The sequence below is a fragment of the Heterodontus francisci genome, chromosome 46, assembly GCF_036365525.1.
Source record: "Heterodontus francisci isolate sHetFra1 chromosome 46, sHetFra1.hap1, whole genome shotgun sequence".
Classification (NCBI taxonomy): domain Eukaryota; kingdom Metazoa; phylum Chordata; class Chondrichthyes; order Heterodontiformes; family Heterodontidae; genus Heterodontus; species Heterodontus francisci.
Genome location: NC_090416.1, coordinates 17,974,404 through 17,990,509, shown reverse-complemented (window position 1 = coordinate 17,990,509; position 16,106 = coordinate 17,974,404). Strand labels below are relative to the sequence as shown.

Below are 16,106 nucleotides of genomic sequence, written 5' to 3'. Positions count from 1 at the left end.
AAGGTGTGGCAGCCTCAACAGCACTCAGGAAGATCTACACCATATAAATTAGGGTAGTTTAGTTGATTGCCACCATGCCAGTGGACTTAATATCCTTCTCCATCACCAGCACACTGTGTCTGTGGTGTGTGTGATCTATAGGATGCAATGCAGCAATAACTAAGTTAGACAGCACCTCCCTTCACTGTGACCTCTACCATTGGAAAGGACAAGCATTAATGTTGTGGGAACACCATCACCTCCAAGTCACACACCATCTCAACTTGGACATATATTGGTCATTGCTTCATTGGTGATCCTGGAACTCTCTACCTAACTGCATAGTGGAAGCAGCAACGCCACACAGACTGCAGTGGTTCAAGGTGAAACGCCCAGCACCACCTTCTCCAGGAGCAGCTGGGGATGGGCAATATATGCCAGCCTGGCCCACTTCCTGAGAACAAATAAAGACATGCAAGATAGCAAATTCATTTGCCCAGGTTTAGAACCTGGCGAATGCCCATGTGGGCATTAGAAATGAGCACATGGTGTCCAAGAATTGCTTCCTGGGAGTGGTGGGTACTGCGGGTGATTTGTGGTTTGATAGATAATTCCAGAATTATGCTGGATTTTTTTAGTATGGAGAGGGTCAGATTGAGATTTTTTCGAGGCACTCTCCTGAGAGAAGAATGTTCTTGAACCAATGATAGAAAGCGCTGGAAACACGCAGCAGATCCGGCACCAACCGTAGAGACAGAAACAGAGTCAATGCCCCAAGTCTGTGACCCTTCATCAGAACTAATCAGGGATGAATTTCCTACATTATAATAGCGACTATATTTCAAAAATACTTCATTGGTTATAAAACACTTTGGGATGTCCTAAGGTGGTGAAAGGCACTGTAGAAATGCAAGTCTTTCTTTTAGATCACTCATTTCCCATGCCTCAAAGTGTTAGATTGTCCGCTGTTTGCAGTCCTTGTGCATTCGAGCAGGATCATGTGGGGCTCAGTGGAACACTGGAAGCTTCCTGTATCTGATGGGTACTGCAGGACAACGTCCCTATCTGCAATCCTGAAGTTTCAGATCATAATGTAACTACGAATACTTTGCAATAGACCACAGGTATTGGTACTACCTTCCTCTTGGGGAGGGCACGGAGAAGCTGGGGTTGTCCTCCTCAGAGCAGAGAAGGTTAAAATGAAATTTGATGGTGTTCAAAATCATGAATTGTTTGCTAGAGTAAATAAGGAGAAACTGTTTCCACGGGCAGAAAGGACCAGAAGACACAGACAAAAACACCAGAGGGGAGATGAAGTGACAGTTTTTTTACATACTGAGTTGTGATCTGGAATGGACTTCCTGGAAGGGCATTGGAAGCAGATTCAATAGAAACATTCAAAAGAGAATTGAATAAATACTTAAAAGGAAAAAAAAATTACAGGGCTAAAGGGAATGACCAGGGGAATAGGATTAATTGGGTTGTCTAGATACAAGTACAATGGGTTCCTTCTGTGCTGAATCTTTCTTTAACTTGTCGCATGTGTTTCTTGTCTTAATGCCACTAGGGTACATCTCAATGCCATCCCATTGGCTGGTTGCAATAGACAAAGTATTAAATTGCAGTGTAATAATGATCTGAGATCTTTGATTGGGAAACTTATAAACGATTGCTCCATGTCAGGCAGCTGATTGGCCTTTTGAGATTTAATCTAGTCTAACAATGTCATCACCTTGTTATTTAAATGTAGAATTTGAGGCTGGCATCTCATAGAAGGTTTATTTCTTTAGAGGTAGTTGTTGATGGGGGTTTGATAGTTGCTCAGTAGAATTTAGTGTTTGTTCTGGACTGGTGTTTCAGGGACAGTGTTGTGGAAAATATAAACTGATTGATAGTAAGGATTTGTTTGTTTTTTTTTTTTTTTGGTGAGATGTCTGCTATTTTCTGCCCTGTAAAGCTCCTCGGTATGTAGTTGGTACAGTAGAAATGTAGGTAGTTAATGGTGATGGAGGCTTTAGTGGTGAAGTTAGGCTGTAAATCATCCATGTCTTTGTTACCTCTAATTTTAATAATTCTAATACTCTTCTAGCCAGCCTTCCACTTTCCATCCTTAACAAACTTGGACTTATCCAAAACTTTTCTGGCCATTATAGTCATTTGTAGCACAGAAGGAGACCATTTAGCTCATTGAGTCTATGCTAGCTCTCAGGAGCAATCCAGTTAGTCCCACTTCCCTGCTTGAACCCTTTTGGCCATGTAAACTTATTTCTTTCAAGTATCCATTCTCCATGTTTCCTTTTAAAACCACTGATCATCTCTGCTTCCACCACTCTTGTGGGCAGCAAGTTCCAGGCAATTACCACTTGCTATGATTTTGTTTTTTAAAAAAAAACTTATTTTCCCCCTGCATCTTGCCCAAAATCTTCAATCTGTATATCTTGATCCTTTTGCTATCAATTAATGAGAACAGTTTTTCCTTGTCTAACCTATCTAAGTCTGTCATAATCTTGTACACCCCAATCAAATCTCCCCTCAATCTTCTTTGCTCCAGGGAGAACAATGCCAGCTTTCCAACCTAAGCTTGTTGCTAAAATTTCTCATCCCTGGAATCATTCTGGTCAATCTTTGCAACCTCTTCCTAAAGTGTGGTAACCAGCAGCAGATGCAATACTCTATTTGGGGCCTAACCAGAGCTTTATAAAAGTTCAGCATACTTTCCCCACTTTGGTACTCAACCTCAATTCGTGAAGGCTAAGATCCCATATGCTTTGCAAACTGCTCTCAAAGATTGATGCACACGCACCCCCAGGTCCCTCTGTTCCTGCATACTCTTTAGAGTAAGTCTCTATTGCCTCTCTTTATCCCTTCTGTAAAAATGCATCACCTCACAGATGTCTATTAAATTTTGTCTACTCCTTCTGCTAGCCTATGTCCTGTTGCAGATGGCTTGTATCATCCTCATTGTTTTCCACTCCAAATTTGTTTTTTTTTAACTCCAGTCTTGGTTGCCCATCACCCTGTTCTTGCCTCCTCCTCTGGCAATGCCTCAATTTTAAAATTCTTCACCTTGTTTTCAAATCCCTCCTATGACATTGCTCCTCAAGCCTGTTCTGCCATTAATGAGATCATGAATGATCTGCAACCTCCAGATACCTGCCTTTGACCCATATTAAAACCTTTTATAAATACCTTTGGCAACAAATCTATCAATCTCAGATTTAAAATCTAACATCTAATTTAATATCAATTGTCATTTGCAGAATAGTTTCAAACTTCTACTACCCTTTGTGTAGAAGTGTCTGGCTGTAACTTTTAGACTATGCCCTCTAGTTGTAAACTCCCCAACCAGTAGGAATGAGGTAGAGAGAAGCTCCCTTCAATTTCTTAAACTTTGACCAAATCACCCCTTAACCTAAATTCCAGGGAATACAACCCTGATATCCATAATCTCCCTGTAATTTAACTCTTGGTATCTGTGTATCATTGTAGTAAATATACACTGCACTCTCCCTCCCAAGGTCAATATAGCTTTCATAAGGTGTGATGCCCAGAACTGCTCAAGTACTCCTGGTGTTGTCTACCTAAGGCTTTGTACAGCTGAAGTATGACACCTACCCACTCCGATATCAAGGCCAGCATTCCATTAGCCCTTTTTTTTTTTTTTTTAAAGTTTCTGTATCTGTTCGACATTTTAATCTATGGACATGGACCCCAAGTCTCTTTGGGCTTCCACTGTTTGTGGTTTTCACCATTTAGAAAGTACTCTTCTATCATTTTTAGTCCAAATTAATGATTTCACACTTGTCTACATTGAAATCCATTTGCTACAGTTTTGCCCATTCACCTAGTCTATTAATATTTATTTGTAATTTTATGCTGTTTACAATGCTGTGTTTTATTGGCAATTTTGGATATGTGGCTTTCTATCCCATCATACAAATTAAATGTTAATAATTTAATGCTAATTTTAATATTGCTCCACCATTGGTGGCCATGCCTTCAATTCTCTAGAACCTAAACTTAGGAATTGTCTCCTCACCCCTCTGCTTCTCCCTCCTTTTGAAATGCACCTTTATTGGTCACCTTGATCACCTATGGCTTGATGTCAGATTTTGTTTATTTGAAGTGCTTTAGGATTTACTACATTATATACATGTTATATAAATGCAAGTTCTTGTCTTGATGAAGGAAAGAATATGGTGTTTGAAGTTCAGCATTGGGTCAAGTCAGACTTGGTCATGTACTGAGTTGCATCAAAATGATTCTCATAATGTCAGCCATGGCTCAAAGGTAGCATTCCATCCTCTTGGGTGAAAAGGTTGAGTTCATTTCTTCTCAAGTCTCCAGAGTGTATACAACCTAGACTGACAATTGAGTGATGTACTGCCTTTAGGATGAGGTGTTGAGCGGAGGTCTTTGAGTGGCCATAGTCTTCAAAAATAGTGCTATTGGGGAGTTCTCCTTTGTGTCATGGAACCAATATTTATTGCTCAAGCAACATTGCTGAACAGATCTTCTGGTCATTATCATATTGCTATTTGTGGGATCTTGCTGTGTGCAAATTGGCTGCTGTTTGTCACATTACAACAGTGACCACATTTAACCAATGACGTTTGTTAATGAACTGCTTTGGGATGTCTTGAGATCATGAAATGTGTATTCTGCTGAAATGTCAGACCTGAAACATTAACTGTTTCTCCCTCTCCACAGATGCTGTCAGATGTGTGTTTTTTCCAGCACTTTTTTAGTATCATGAAAGGTGCTACAGAAAAGCAAGTATTTTGAAATGCAATTCCTATAGCATCGCTATATCCTTGGTGTCCCCAAAGTGCTTCACAGTTGATATATATTTTAAAGTGTGGTCAGTGATATCTTGTCGGCAACTGACTGAGGAAGGGAGTTGGTGTGATCTTGAGTCTGTGTACCCATTGGTCAGTGTGGGGAAAATTCTTCCTGTCTGCTGGACTCCACATCAGTGAGGACAAGATTTTGGTTCAGCTGGACAAAGAACCAGTTAATGCTCTAGGCTTGTGTGGTGTGGAAGATGGTCACCTTGTGTGAGGCAATGAAGGGCAGATGTACTTGAGGAATCTCCAGCCCAGAGACGGAGCACCTTCAGGAGAGAAGGGGACAAAATTGTTTGGATTTCATTCTATGTTCTGTGAAAGACAGATGCATATTTATATAGCACTGTTCACCACACTTAGTAATTCATTGGCTGGAAAGCACTTTTTGAAGTTGTCACTTGTCATGTCCGAAAAGCAATAGCTAATTCGTGCACCGCAAGATCCCACAAACAGCAAATAAATAAATGACCAGATCGTCCTGTGTTTTAGGTGTTGATTGGAGGGATAACGGGGCAGGAGACTGAACTCCCCTGCACTAGGTACTGTGGGAGCGTTTACACAACTGTGCAAGAGTAATCTCTTGGTTTGAAGTTGCGAAACTCAAATCAGTTTTGGTGAAGGGCTTTGAGAGGTTACAGCCACTTCATAAGATGCTGTCTTTCTCTTTTTAAAACAAAAAGTGGGGATGCAGTTGCCATCAGATCAAAAAAAAAATGTGCATGCAGTCTGATACTTAACATTTTTTTGTTTTCCGATATTCCCTTAAATAAAGTGGCAACCAGAGGCGTTTGATTTTTTTTTTTTTGGTGTTGCCTTGATCAAATATGGCCGCCCTCAGTTTAAAAAAAAAGGCTTCAGCGCAGGCGTGCCAGCAAGACGCAAGTTCCGGTTTCGCCTCCGTCGGGGAGAAAGGGAGGAGGCGGGGAGGAGCGAGTTGAGGGCTGGCGAGTGGGGGAGGGGTTGTTGTCATTTGAAGCCGGAACACAATAGGGAGCGGGTGTGTTTGGGGGGGGGAGGGCTGGGGGGAAAAAGAAAAAAGAAGCGGGAGCGAATCAGAGCGGCGGGAGCTGAAGGCGGCGCGGGGGCGGGGGATGCAGACTGTCGGTAAGAAACCCCCGGGGGTGGGGGTGGGGGTGGGGGGAGGTGAGGAACACCGGCGCTCAGGCCTCGCCGGTAAATGTTCGCGGGAAATCGCCCTGACGGAGCGCGTAGATGTTTAAAAACAAAAAATAAGCCGGTTTGAAATTACGGATAGATATAGATTTTGTTTTTAAAAACCGGGCCTTACCTGAGGAGAGAGAGAGAGAGAGAGAGATCAAAGCGGCTCGAGCCTCTAACGCGAGGCCCTCCTCTGGGCGGCGAGGGAGGACCAACCGTCATTGGAACGCGGTGTCAGCGAGCGCGGGGCAGACAACCCGCGAGCGGGGGAGGGGAAGTGGGGGAGCAGCGCCTGGCGCGTGCGCTGTCCGCGTGCCCAGCTCGAGCCCAACAGGGGGTAGGCCGCGTGTTCAGCCCAGCACTTTTTAACCCCTATGTGCATGCATCTGAGATTAGTTAGTGCTGCAGGAGTGCGATTTATTTTGATTTATTTCTCTGCCTTCGCTACGAATTGCAGAGTCGGCTTTTTATTTTTTTCCCCCCCCCAACCGTTTAAATTTTTTTTATTTCGGAGGGGCCGAAAGGCTTAAATTTTCGTCGTCGTCGTTGTTGTTGTTGCTGGCGGCAGATTGCTGCAAGCTGCGGGTTGGCTTCCGATCGTTCTTGATTCGCGGGACGCTTCTTCCTTCCCCCTGCGCCTGTTTGATGACGGGCGGGAGGACCATGTATTATTCTGCTGCCAAGGCGCCCGGGGGGTGATGGGATGGTAGTATTCCGCTGCTCGGGGTGCAGCAGTTGTGGGATGGTAGTATTCTGCTGCTCGGGGGAGGGGGGTGGTTTGTGGGATGGTAGTATTCCGCTGCTCGGGGTGCAGCAGTTGTGGGATGGTAGTATTCTGCTGCTCGGGGGGGGGGGGCGGGGGTTGTGGGATGGTAGTATTCCGCTGCTCGGGGTGCAGCAGTTGTGGGATGGTAGTATTCTGCTGCTCGGGGGGCGGCGGGGGTTGTGGGATGGTAGTATTCCGCTCCTCGGGGTGCAGCAGTTGTGGGATGGTAGTATTCTGCTGCTCGGGGGGCGGGCGGGGGTTGTGGGATGGTAGTATTCCGCTGCTCGGGGTGCAGCAGTTGTGGGATGGTAGCATTCCACTGCTGGGGCGCAGGAGTTACGGAATGGTGGTATTTCGCTGCTCGGGTGCAGGAGTTATGGAATGGTGGTATTCTGCTGCTCGGGCACAGCAGTTACGGAATGGTGGTATTCTGCTAAAGTGGAGCGATGTTATGACATGATGTATATTGCTACGGTAGAGCTGTGTTGTGGCACAGTGTATTATTCTGCTGTTAAGGCGGAGCAATGTTGTGGTACAGTATTATTCTGCTGCTGTGGTGGAATAGCAGTGTGGCACAATGTACTATTCTGCCGCTAAGTTGGAGCTGTGGTTTGGCACAGTGTATTGTTTTCCTGCAAAGCAGAAGCTGTGTTCAGATTGTCCTTTAAGGCTACAACGTCTAATTTCTGAGGGTAATTTCCATTGACACAAAGTTTTATAGATGAGTGACTGCTTGTAAATTCCTTTGTTGTATAGAACCAACATGAACTGTCTTGGCTTCCTGGCTCCCTTTATACTTGCAATATGGTCAAGTGTGACGGACACGACCTGATCACTAGACTTGTGTATAAAGAGAACTTAGTTTGTAACTTTAGATGTTGAAGAAAATATGCTACTAGTGTTACTTTTGGTAAACGGTATGCGATTATTATTTATTTTGAATTTCTTAGATTCTTTCGTATAAGAAATTGCAGACTTTTCCCTCGTGCCTTTTATATTGTTTTATAATTAATTTTAATATATGCAACTCCGGGAGCTGCAAACTGGATGTTTGGCTGTGAATTTATTCTAACAGTGTAAAATTATAATTTAAATGTTTTTACCTCTTGGACTCAAACTTGGTTTAATTAATTTTAATCACGTTTGTGCAGCTATTTGTGACTGCAGTTCTGGATGTCACAAATAAACAGCAAATTGTTTTTTATATGTTTAAAATTTTCCATTTACTTTGTATGTTTGCATTTATGGATCAAAGGCATTGTAAGTAATAACCTTACAAATGTGTATTTTTGTCTCTGCAGTATTTATAAACCTCATGTATTAATATTTACAGTTCTGATCAGAAATCATATGTACTCTGAATTGTACTTGCTACTTTAAACAAATGGTGTTGTGTTCTCCATTTATTTTAGAGGCTTATAATTCTGGATTCAAAATGGTTTGTGGTGTGTTTTTATTTTGAATATTTTTGTAATCTTGGGCTACGGGTGACGCTGACAGAGTATTTGTTCCCATTTATACTTGCTCAGAGGGCATTAACAGTCAAACTGATATTGCGGGCCAGACCGAGTGGACGTGGCAGGATTCTTTTCCTAAATGATGTTAGCGGACCAGTTGGGTTTTGATGATCCAGTGGTCAGCTTACGGCACTTTCAGTTCTGTGCTTTAGCTAGTCAAAATGCTGTTATAGAGTTGGCTAGAAATCTGGTGCAGACTAGCTGTTGATGTTTTAACAGTGCAGAATACTTGATAACTTGTTCTTTTGAGAATAGTTCAAGGGCACGTGTTGTGTTGTGTGTGAAGGAGACTGAGCTGGAGCAACCATAGGGGTAGCTACTGGTGACCCCTTCACCCTCCTCCCCCTGGGAATTCAGAGGGGGAAATTAGCCCAGGCTCCTGTTCCTGGTCACTATCCAGGTAAGTGCTTGTATGTGGGGACATTGAGTACAGGAAGGATTGGGGTCCACTTTAGGTCCAATATCTCTCCCCAGCCCACTCACACCCCAAGGATAATCATGGTCAACCCTCGCACATGGTCATGGTCATTTGGCTTCAGTGCTGAAGTAGACCCTGTTCCTGTGGAATGTGACGTTGGCGACTTCACGAGGAGAAAGGAGTAACACAAAAAGCTGTAAAGTTAGAAATCAAGGGTTTACGTTTATACAGTTCCTCATTTGCACCCCCCCCCCCCCCCCAACCTAACCCCAAAGCACTTTGAATTTACTGTTAAGCTATTGTTTTGGAATTTTTTTTGTCCCTTTTCCATAACAAAACCTGGAATTTACTCTGTATCTAACCACCTTCTTTTATATATCAGGTGGCCTTTAGAGTCATATAGTTATACAGCACAGAAACAGGCCCTTCGGCCCATCATGTCCATGCCGACCATCAGGCAACTAACTATTCTAATCCCATTTTCCAGCACTTGGCCCGTAGTCCTGTATGCTATGGCGTTTCAAGTGCTCATCGAAATACTTCTTAAATGTTGTGAGGGTTCCCGCCTCCACCACCCCCCCAGGCAGTGCGCTCCAGACCCCAACCATCCTTGGTGAAAAAAAATTGTCTTCAAATCCCCTCTAAACCTCCTGCCCCTTACCTTAAAGTTGTTCCCACCTGGTTATTGACCCCTCTGCTAAGGGAAAAAGTTTCTTCCTATCTAACCTATCAGTGCCCCTCATAATTTTGTACACCTCGATCAGGTCCCCCCCTCAGCCTTCTCTGCTGTATGGAAAACAACTCTAGCCTTTTTATCCCCAGGCCCCCTTTATATACATTTTAAAATGCTTTATCAAAACAGATAAATAAAACAAAAACTCAAATTAAAGTATCGTCTGCATCGAGGATGCACTCCAGCCCCTGTGGTGCCCACCGGTCGCAGAATGCCTCAAGAGTACTGGCGGACACTGCATGCTCCTTCTCCAGGGACACCCGGGCACAAACCTAACCTCGGAAGAGGGGCAGGCAATCAGGGTGGATGGCCCCCAGCCTGGACCGATGAATTGCCACCTTGGCAAGGCCCAGGAGCTGACTGACGAGGAGATCCTCTTCCCGGCCAACCCCCCTTTGCACCGGGTGCCCAAAGAGCAGGAGTGTGGGACTGAAGTGCAACCAAAACTTGAGCAGCCCCTTTAAATACTTAAACAGGGGCTGCAACCTCTCACATTCCATGTGTACATGGAACACAGACTCATCTGTGTAGAAATTACAGGTGGCCTGGGAGTCCGTGAACCGACTTAAAAGTCTATTGCACAGGACTGCCCTGTGCAGCACCCTCCACCCCAGGTCCCCACTGTAAAAGAAGAGGACTCCCACGTAGCGGGAGTTTCCACCGGGGTTTTCCCTCGCTGCCAGATGGAAACAAGGGCCGCCATTGTGTGTCCGGGTGGTTGACGAGGGCGAGGAAGTGCAGAGTGTGCAGGAACAGCCCGTACAGGAAACCCCTCCGCGCCATTTGGAATGGCACAGAGGGCATTTCCGAGAGGCAGCATAGGTTGTGCGGGACTGGCTCCCAAGGAGGATTTCGGGACGTGGGTCCGATGGGCAGGGGTCAGCTCGGCTGGGAGCGCTCTGCACTTCCGAGCCCCCTCGTCACCCGCAGTGAGGGGCATCCCTCGGCTACTTGGTCCGTCCCTGGAGCTGGCCGCCCGGATAGCTGAGGCGCTCTCCTCCGCCAGCGGGATAGCGTCTAGACTGGAGGCAACCATGTTTCAGACTCCGAATAGATCCTGGTAAAAGACAGGCAACTCCCTCAGAGAGGGTGGCACAGTGGCGCAGTGGTTAGCACCGCAGCCACACAGCTCCAGCGACCCGGGTTCAATTCTGGGTACTGCCTGTGTGGAGTTTGCAAGTTCTCCCTGTGTCTGCGTGGGTTTCCTCCGGGTGCTCCGGTTTCCTCCCACATGCCAAAGACTTGCAGGTTGATAGGTTAATTGGCCATTATAAATTGCCCCTAGTATAGGTAGGTGGTAGGGAAATATAGGGACAGGTGGGGATGTGGTAGGAATATGGAATTAGTGTAGAATTAGTATAAATGGGTGGTTGATGGTCGGCACAGACTCGGTGGGCCGAAGGGCCTGTTTCAGTGCTGTATCTCTAAAACTAAAAACTAAAACATTCTACGCTGGGAGCTGCGTGTTGTCTTGGAGGCAGTGCCCCGGCAGAAAAAATACATCGCCAGCACACATTATCTGGGAAGACGCTTGACCTACAGGTATCTCTGCAGCGTCCGAAGGCGGAGAGTTGCAGCCTGGGTGCGGACGCACACGAGTGACTGGCCGCCTTCCTCAGTCAGGAGACTCAAGACCCTGGCAGAGACCCAGTGTTTCCTCTTGTCGCTGAAGAAAGCGACAAGCTTCTTCTAGAAAGTGGTGGCAGTTGCAGGGGGCGGGGCCATGTTGACCAACCGGTACCACAGCTTCGAGGCCACCAATTGGTTTATGACCAGCACCCGGCCCCTGTAGGAAAGCACTCGGAGCAGTCCTGTCCAGTGTCCCAGTCCAGTTTCCAACACCTGCCGGTTTGCTGGCCAGGCTTCCCCTGTGGGGATAAGGTGGACTCCCAGATAGAGGAGGTGCTTGGTGCTCCACTAAAAAGGTGTTAACTGCTCCGGTGGAGAGCCCACCCGCCACTGACGCACCATGAGTCCGGAACATTTCTCCCAATTGATCCTTGCAGAGGACGCAGCAGAAAAGGTCTGCTGGCACTTGCGCATCATCCGCAAGTCAACGGGATCTGTGACCGTGAGGAACACTTCATTGGCGTAAGCCAAGAAGACGAGTCTCATGGCTGGCCCGCACAGAGCCAAACCATCAACCTCCTGCGAAGCAGGCACCAGAATGGCTCCACACAGATGGTATATAATGGGCCGTACATATGACATCCCTGACGCACTCCTCTCCCAAAGCAAAGGGGCGCTGTTAACTTGGACCAGACACTCTGCGGCAATGTACAGAAGTCGGACCCGGGCCACAAAACGCGGCCCGGGTCCGAATGCGTGCAGAATCCTGAAAAGATATTCGTGATCCACCCTGTCGAACGCCTTCTCCTGATTGAGGAAAAGAAAGGCGACCGACAGACCAGTCCTCTGGGAAAGATGGATCAGGTCCCGGACCAGGTGGATGTTGTCCTGGATGGACTGGCCTGGGACTGTATAGGACTGGTCAGGGTGGGTCATGTGGGCCAGCACAGAGCCCAGGGTGGTAGCCATAGTCCGGGCAAAGATGTTATAATCTGTACTGAGGAAGGAGACTGGACGCCAGGTCTTAAGCAGGCGGAGCACGGCACCAGCCGCATGGAGGCCACCGAGACACGGGACACATACGCCTGCGAAATGTAGAGTCGGTCGATTTTGGACCCTCCTCCAAACCTCCAGGTGAAGGCACTGGCATTGAGATGGAGATGCCGCCAGACGTCCACCAAGTCGAGGGAGCTGATCAGTTCTCTCAACTTCTCCACCGACGCTTGGCTGTGCTGGGGACCGGAGCGATTCCTCACCTCGAGGGTACAGTTAAAATTCCCCCCCCCCCCCGAGGTTCATGCATTTGCCAGTATCGATAGAGCTCAAGAGAGCAGACACTTCTTTAAAGAAGCACGCTTGCAACGCGCCGGGCCTGGGCGCATACACGTTCACAAAGTGGAGTGGCGTGCTACCCAGACGAACGGCAAGGTGGAGCAGGCGGCCTGGCACAAGTTCCTTGACCCCCAAGATCTCTGGCTGAAAAGTCGGGGCCAACAAGATAGCTACCCCACTAGAAATAGGGGTGAGGTGACTATGTAAACACCACTCTGCCACTCCAGGAGCCAGGTGGCGTCATCCCCCAGAACGGTGCGTGTTGCCAGCAGAGAGCTCATCGCATATCTCCCTTTCCTGAGGACTGAGAGATTGTGAAATCTGCAGAGAGACCCACTGCTGCCGTTGATGTTGAGGCTGGCTATGGTTATCTTCAGTCAAAAGTACTTTGATTCGATCACCAACACCTTACTGTGAGGATGGAGTGGAAGTGTACCTGGCCTTCCGCTCCCCCATCAACCCATAGAGGAAAGTTTCAAATTGGCGCCTCAACCAGTTTCATGCCTGCGCCCTTCCCTCCCTTCTTGAGGGCGGCACGGATGGACTGGATGATTAGTGCCAAACTTGACCAATGGCCGAGGGCCAGCTGAACTTTATTGCAGCAACCCCTGCATGCCGCAAGAAAGTCCCGGAGTTCTGCGGTGACGATGAGAGGAGACTCACTGGGAGGCATGAGGGAGTCCACCGCCTCACTGGTGATGGATTCAAGGTCATCCTCTGTGCCTGACATGGAGTCCCCATCCTCCTCCGGGTCATCACTGCCAGTGGCCAAAACACCCACCACTCACTGGGGTGGACGTCCCCACCGCACCAGCCGGTACAGCCTCCGTCACGATCCCACCCCCAGGATTGATGGCGCAGGAGTCCTCACTGGGTTCTTCTGTGCAGCTGGAGCCTATGGGCGCCAGCGGTTCATGACCCCACCTTCCACCTCCGCCCCCAGGCCAATGAGTGGCCCAGGGGAGACGGTAGTTCCCGACTCTGGAAATCCAGCCAGAGCCGGGACCGGAGGCAGAGAGAGTAGGCCATCTCCCACTCCGCCAGCGCCCACAGGCCCAGCAGACGGTGCAGCATTTTCACTTGTAACTGGGACGGGTAGATCCTGGTGGGGAGTGGATTTTGGCTGGAAGACTCTTCGGGGCCTCGCCCACCCCTCCACTCAGGGCATCCGACACAGTGACAGATGGGGAGGCTTCTCCAGGAGCGTCCCCAGGCTCCCTCACCACAAGCAGGGCTCCACTTGTTCCCTCAGGAGGGGCCACGTGTGTAGGGGTAACCCCCTGCCCTCCATCCTGAGGGGTGGGGGAGCTCCTGCCTAGTCTTTGCAGCCTTGATGGTGGTGGTGGCAGGGGAAACCTGGGGATCCGAATCAGTAGACAGCTCCCCTCCAGCAGTTGGGCCCTGCACCTCAGGGCCCTTTGTTAACTCTGAAGGGGTGCCATCTCCTCTTTTTCCCACTGAGGCGCGGAGGCTAAAGACCTCCATGTCATCAGAGGCCTCCGCCTCCGTGCCCTCCTTTTGCTTGGTTACCCTGGGTCTGAGCCCAACCCTGGGCCAGGTGGGTTCCCCAGGATCAGGCCTTGCGCTGAGCTCAAGGAGTGAAAACTACGGCCTCCGGAAGCGCCTGAGCGGTGTCTGTAGGAGGTGTAGGGGGAGTGGGAGGAGGTGCAGTGGAGCCACCCTGGGCCACCGAGGTGGAGTTGGTGGCTGGGAGGTTAGGGCAGTCCTTACTAACATGCCCCACCCCTTTTAGGCATGGCACCGCGCTCTGTCCAAGGTCCAGAAGATATGGTAGGCCGCCTGCTGGAACTTCACATTGAAGTGGCCCTCCAAGACCTCCTCCCCCGCCAGCTGCATAAATAGCTGGCAGCAGAAGGAGTACATATACTGGAGGCTGTTCTTCCGAAGACTGAGAGGTACTGGGGTGATCCCTGACCTCACTACCCCCAGGTGGTGCGGGTGGGGGAGGATGAACTCACTGGGATTAAGGACGAGATGTTAGATAACAGTACTCACGCAGTGGCCCCCAAAGAGTCTACTGGCAGGAAAGTCCCGCCCACGGTGAGCCCCCTACTCAGGGCCAGGGACACCGCCTGCTTGGTCTTTAGGAAAAATGCTGCCTTCCCGTACACCTTTGAGGCTTCCACAATGATCGAGGCAATGCCGAGGTTGTCGGCCCCTTTACACAAGCTTCTGTAGACATGTTGAGGTGGGGCTAATTCTTTACTCAATGGCAAGATGTTATTAATTTAAAAGGTGATGGGACCACATGGGTGGCCACAGAGGCTGCAGCCGCATAGGTATGAGAGGGCCCTGCTACCGGTGATGATGAGCTTGCCATGGGTTCAAGAGCTAGCAAAAAAAACAACAAACAAACAAAAGTTTGCAAGAAATAACATATAAACAAATAGTAGATTAAGGGAGGTGCTGAGTGTATACAGGAAAGGGGAAAACCGGGCTGGAAGCGATAACTTTTGCTTTAAGGGTGGTACACAGAGCACTCTAAACAGTCCTGAGTAACACGTCTGGTCTTCTGGTTGCTGGAGGGGTCTTTATCTGGGTCAGCTGAAGCCGCCTGGATAAAGAGACAGAAGGATATAGCTAGTGCCTGGGAAGCTTTCAGCTGACCCAGGCTGGACAATTTTGGGAGGGAGCTTCCTTGTGTATTCAATGCAATTGTATAGCTCCCACCCTTGTTGTTCCGGCTTCTTCCAGCTCCTGCAACAATCCAACCACCAACCTGCAAATACAGCCTTATCTCTCCAACGTCTTTTCCTCCTCTGCAGCAAATGTTGTCCAAAAATGTTGCAGCTCTCTCCTCAGCAGTAACTGACTGTAGCACTGTCAGCTGCACCTCGATGCACTCAGGCGTCCCAATTAGGCAGCAGCGAGCCCTGTTTTTTTTTCTTTTCTTTCTGTTTCTAACCCAGTGCTGTACCTGCCCTGTGAGTATTTGATGGAGACAGTGTAGACGGAGCTTTACTCTGTATTTAACCTGTGCTGTACCTGCCCTGGGTGTACCTAATGACAGCATTCAGTGCCTGGCTGGAAAAGTTGCAGCCTTCGATCAGACTGAAATGTTTGGGCTGAATGTACAGTTCATGAAGTGTAGAGCATATTTCTGTCTCTGGACTGCATGTCCTAACTGCAGTTTTTGACCTTGATGCCGCAATATTGACATCAAGCGTCAGAATCAGAAGAGGTGTCTGTTAATTACTGTTCAGGCAGTGCAGTGAATTGGAGCTCAGACTGATTGCAGAGTGGTGGGTTATGCATTTTGATTCACAGTCTTCTAAACAGGGCCTACTGACCCAGTGACTTGAGGTGGGCATTGACTATCCTGTACCATCCTTGTCAACATTATTCCTTCAAGCAGCATCGCCAAGAAACTGATGGATTCGACATTTGCCTTGTTGCTGTTCGTAGAATCTTTCTATGTGTAAAATGGCTGCGAGGTGTCGATACATAAGTCACTGTACTTCAAAAATGATTCACTGAATGTGTGAAGTGATGAGAGAACCTTCTGCCATGATGAGGCAGTATAAATGTAGTTCTTTCAAGAGCATGAATTTTCTCAGGGACGGAGAGTTCCCTGTTCTCTACATCCCTGCCCCCCCACCTCCCACCCCCTGAAGCAGTATTGGCACAGATCTGGAAAGATTGCTTGGTCTGTGCTTCACAATGTCACTGGGAGGAGAGGTAATGCATAGGTGTGAGGAGAAAGATGCCATTCTTTTTCGAAAAGAGTTTATTTTAATAATTACCAGCAAAGATTGAGGTTTCTAGG

At 48.0% G+C, this 16,106-nt stretch overlaps 1 protein-coding gene across 1 annotated transcript in view; it reads left to right on the top strand.

The window, feature by feature from the left end:
• Nucleotides 1-5,831: 5,831 nt before the first annotated feature.
• Nucleotides 5,832-16,106, top strand: part of adar (adenosine deaminase RNA specific) — a 56,831-nt gene continuing 46,556 nt past the window's right edge. Inside the window, exon 1 of the mRNA XM_068022649.1 lies at nt 5,832-5,930. The gene's annotated coding sequence lies outside the window, so the exon portion shown is untranslated. The remainder of the gene's footprint in view (nt 5,931-16,106) is intronic.